At 47.4% G+C, this 5,231-nt stretch overlaps 1 pseudogene; it reads left to right on the forward strand.

Annotated features, from left to right (window-relative positions):
* The first annotated feature begins 278 nt into the window (after positions 1 to 278).
* On the forward strand, positions 279 to 3,184 carry LOC131246121 (pentatricopeptide repeat-containing protein At5g16860-like; annotated as a pseudogene).
* Positions 3,185 to 5,231: the final 2,047 nt, after the last annotated feature.

Consider the following 5,231-nt stretch of genomic DNA (forward strand, 5'->3'; position numbering starts at 1 on the left):
CTCAAGTGAGATGAAAAAAATAGATGAACAGTGACGATATGAAACACATTCATCAAGATGGCCCCGGTGAGGGTAAGACCCGCTGAGCTGGTATCCGGGTAACAGCTAATCGCTCCCTCTGAAACCTGGCATCCGCAGTGGAAATCAACAGACCAACGGTGCGGATCACCATTCGGAACTCAAAAGCTCGAGTATATATTGAGCCAGGCCTCGGGTCGAGTATCCTATAATTCCTCCCATTTTAGAAAAACATCTGCTTCCCGCGTCTTTGGCAGGTAACAATAAGAGTTCCTAAACCCTTCTTCAGAAAACAAGCGCAATCCCCGCCACCTGTTTGATGATTGGCCTCCATGGGAACATTTAAATACAATGCTTCTCTCCTTCCAAAGGCTACCAGTACTACAGAAAACCAAAGCCAGGCCCTTTTCCACCTCCCCTTCGTTCGCCTCTCTCTTGAAGGAATGCAGCTCCCTTTCGGATGCCCGACGCATCCACCAACAGATCCTCGCAAGAGGCCTTCTCCCCCTCCATTCCCACGCGGTCGCGGCATCGTTTCCATGTATCTTTTTTGCAATGCTCCGGACGCCCTTTCTGCCCTCGAACACTATTGCTTCCCTGCTGTTTTCTGGTGAAACGCCCTCATAAAGCATGCCGTCCGCGGTGGCTTACCCGTCAGCGCTCTCTCCCTTTACCGCCGGATGGTGAGGATCGGGACAAGGCCGGACCATTTTACCTTCCCTTCTGTACTGAAAGCGTGCGGCGAGCTGCCATCCTTCCGGAGGGGAACTGCTGTCCATGCTGTTGTGTGCGGTAGCGGGTTCGAATCCAATGTGTTTGTATGCAATGCTCTGGTTGCGATGTATGCTCGGTGCAGTGTGGTGGAAGACGTACGTCAGGTGTTCGATGAAATTGTTAAGAGAGGGATCGATGATGCGGTGTCATGGAATTCGATGGTGGCGGCATACATGCAGAGTGGCGATCTTCGTGCAGCATTGGAGATGTTTGTAGGGACGGCGACTAGTGATGGCTCAAGACGGCTTGATGCCGTGAGTCATGTTAATGTCCTTCCAGCTTGTGCGTCTCTTGGGGCCTGGTTGCCTGGGAAGCAAGTGCATGGTTTTGCAGTGCGGAATGGGCTCTTGGAGGATCTCTGTGGGTAATGCTATCATTGACATGTATGCGAAATGTGAGATGATTGGGGATGCTGTGAAGGTGTTTGATGGCATGAAAAGCAAGGATGTTGTTTCATGGAATGCCATGGTCACTGGGTATGCCCAGAATGGTAGTTTCGATGATGCATTACGGCTGTTTGAAGAAATGCGTGCTTAGAACATTGCTCTGAATGTGGTGACGTGGAGTGCAGTAATTGCGGGTTATGCTCAGAGAGGGCACGGCCATGAAGCCCTTGATGTCTTCAGGCAGATGCAACTGTCAGGATCGGAGCCCAATGCTGTCACCCTTGTCTCCCTTCTCTCTGCATGCGCTGCAGTGGGAGCTCTGCTTCAGGGGAGGGAGACTCATGGACACACGATCAAATGCCTCATCAATTGGGAAGATGACAATGATGGTGATGATCTTATGGTGAAGAATGCTCTCATTGACATGTATTCCAAATGCAAGAGTGCTGATGCTGCCAGGGCCATCTTTGATTCCATAGTGCCAGCAGAGAGGAATGTCGTGACCTGGACTGTCATGATTGGTGGCTATGCTCAGCATGGGGATGCAAACCACGCCTTGGAACTCTTTTCCCAAATGCTGAGAGACGCCAAGACCTTGCCTAATGCTTTCACCATCTCCTGCAGTCTGATGGCTTGTGCTCGTCTAGCAGCCCTGCAGTTTGGTAGGCAGATCCATGCGTACGTGATCCGCAACCGGTATGAGGCTGCTATGCTGTTTGTAGCCAACTGTCTCATAGACATGTACTCCAAGTGCGGAGACATCGACACAGCTCGAACCGTGTTCAATAGGATGTCCCAAAGAAACGCCATCTCATGGACATCCTTGATGACAGGGTATGGAATGCACGGCCATGGTGATGATGCCCTTCAAATCTTTGATGGGATGAGAGAAGTTGGTCTGGTGCCTGATGGTGTTACCTTCATCGTTGTGCTCTATTCCTGCAGCCATGCTGGCATGGTTGATCGGGGGCTGAGTTACTTCAGAAACATGGAAAAAGATTTTGGGGTGGTTCCTGGCGTGGAGCACTATGCTTGCGTGGTTGACCTCCTGGGCCGTGCGGGCCATCTGGACAAAGCTCGAGAGCTGATTGAGGGCATGCCCATGGAACCCAGTATGGTTGTGTGGGTCGCCTTGCTCAGTGCCTGTAGACTTCATGCCAATGTAGAGCTTGGGGAATATGCTGCCAGGCAGCTATTGGAGCTGGAGTCAGAAAATGATGGTTCATACACACTCCTTTCCAACATATATGCCAATGCTGGACGTTGGAGAGATGTTGCCCAGATCAGATCCCTGATGAAGAAGACGGGGATCAAGAAGAGACCTGGGTGCAGCTGGATTCAAGGGAAGAAGGGCATGGCAGCATCCTTTGTTGGGGACAAGTCCCACGCACAGTCCCAACAAATATATGAGGTGCTCGCAAACTTGATCCAAAGGATCAACGTGATACGTGCCTGAGACGAGCTTTGCCTTGCACGATGTGGATGATGAGGAGAAAGGATCCCTTCTTTTTGAGCACAGTGAGAAGCTTGCCCTTGCCTTTGGCATCATGACATCATCCCCTGGTGCACCAATTCAGATTACCAAGAACCCGCGTGTCTGTGGTGATTGCCACACAGCAATCACATTTGTGTCCAAGATTGTCGATCATGAAATTATACTGAGGGACTCGAGCCGCTTCCATCATTTTAAGAAGGGCTCGTGCTCTTGTGGAGGCTATTGGTGATGGCTTATTCGCATGCAGGGAAATGGCGGTACTCAGTTGATGGTGATGGTTGTTTGGGTCCATTGGCCACATCGGTAATGATCTCATGACAACAGCAACAGCAGATCCAGTGCACCATTTGGAGGCGGCACGGGAAGCAGAAGCTACATTACATAGACTGAAGCCTTTTCCACCATCTCCACTCAAAACCGATGCTGTACTTGGAAGGCTGATTGTTGTTTTTGGGTAGAAATCTGTTGCTGCTGCCTGCATTCTCAATACACCCAAAGCAACCTTAATTTGCTATGAGGGTCTGTTTGGATCGCCTGGATCCGACGTGCTGTATTGTTTTAAGTTAAATAAATACGATATACTGCGTTTGAATTGGATTTGAAATCCGATTCAGTACGTGGCATGTGAATACATCGCCGAACCAGGTAAGGGTGGACACGCGGTTTGATAGTACATCAGCTAAACATCAGGCAGTGCAGCAATTTAATTGCACTGCACCGCCTCTCATAGCAGAGGAGTATCTCAAATCTCACCGTGCTTCGCGCGTCCATGTCATCTTCCTGCGCCATCCTTCTCCCTCTCCGTCGTTTTCAACCCATTCGCCAAAGGAATGGATGGGTTTACAGCCACATCTTAGATGTAGACGCTGATTCTTGCTTCGTCTTCTTCGCGTATGTGGAAGGTGGGGTGTCCTCATCTTATGGCCATCATTCCATAAACATGGTTTCTGTTACAGACGAAAATTTCATACCGTATGTTAGGCAGAAGTGGAAGAAGGTAATTTTTTCTCTTCCCAACATAGATTCTAGGACAAGAGCTGATCCTTCTTCTAAATAAATTGTATCCCTCCTTTCATTCATGGATACTGTTTCTCTCATGTACCCTCATTTACAGGAGGAGATGAGTACTTCCGTATACACCTCTCCTATACCCTACACGGAGGGTCTATTCGGCGAAAGATTTCAATCCCATTGTCTGCCATGTCTAGATGTACACAAGGAGAAATCTTATCTGAATAGAATCCTGTTGATGGATTCACCTCATGACTACTGGGACATGACCACTGCATGTCAAACATTGGTCGAATATTCATGATATCCATTGGCCGATGCTTACTCTTTTTTAAGTTCCTGCCTATAACAGATGCTTCCATCGCCCAATTCCTTCCACCCAAAAAATCACTGCTCTGTAAACCCATCCATCGGTTTCTTTCCCGTAGTGCTGCGTTACCTGTATAAATGTGATTTCTTTGCTTCATTTGGTAATCGGATTTGTTTATTTTGCTATCGTACCCAATCGACCATTGATGCGTGCGAAGCTACTGTCCACTGTGCAGCTTTGGATTTTTGATTTGTTTTAATGGCATCTGAGGCATTGAAAATGTTGACCCTATTTTGGAGATGATGTTGTGACGAAATCTGGACGGTGGATTGACTCATACTGTATGTTAATCTATATACGTTGATTGACGATTTGGATGAAATCCATATACCGTGATGGGGCCCACATAGACATGACTTGGTGCTGAATGGTGTAATGAATGTTAGTGGTGAAGACAAGGTCCACATAGAAGATTTCCAATCCAAACATTGACCATGTATACATCCCCTGAATACATATGCAAAGCCAGTCCTCCTCAAACAATTGGATCGAACTTGGAAAGGGCACTCGATGCAGTGTACATCCTCCGTTGTACATCTGCTGTATTGTATTTACAATGCAATACAATCCTATACGCGAATCCAAACAGACCCTGAATGAATGATTCACTGAATAGGGATTACAAGCCCTTAATCCAACACCAATACATACAAATCATATTTTCACATTGCTTGTGGTTTATCATGTGAGACAGCTTATAATACCATAGGTTATCTGCATCTACCTGTACTCTGTTACACAACAGTTAGACACTTCTGTTTTTCAATTGCAGATCTCCCGTCTGTTTTCCCTACTTCAGGAGGCATTAGAAGAATCTGTATCAAATGATCATGATACCCTCTGCAACTAGTTGGGTGCAGTGGTCCATCTATGGCATCAGCCCATCCAACAAGGTCGCTCCATTCTCAATCAAACTATAGAAAACAATGGAAAACTACCCAAAAATATCCAAATTTGAGGTGGCATACTTGATGGTTGCATAGGCCTGATTTTTTGGGGCATCCTGTTTTTATGGTGGGGTGACATAGTATTGGGTTAGATGACATGCCCACACCACTGTGGGCCCACACACATCTACAACTGTAATGGTCGTTTGCTCAAAAGGTAACGGTGCTGATAGATAAGAAATTCTGATAGAAGGTGGTTTCTTGTTCCGGGGGATCTGCAATGAATCTGT

This window comes from Magnolia sinica, chromosome 5 (genome assembly GCF_029962835.1).
Source record: "Magnolia sinica isolate HGM2019 chromosome 5, MsV1, whole genome shotgun sequence".
Taxonomy (NCBI): domain Eukaryota; kingdom Viridiplantae; phylum Streptophyta; class Magnoliopsida; order Magnoliales; family Magnoliaceae; genus Magnolia; species Magnolia sinica.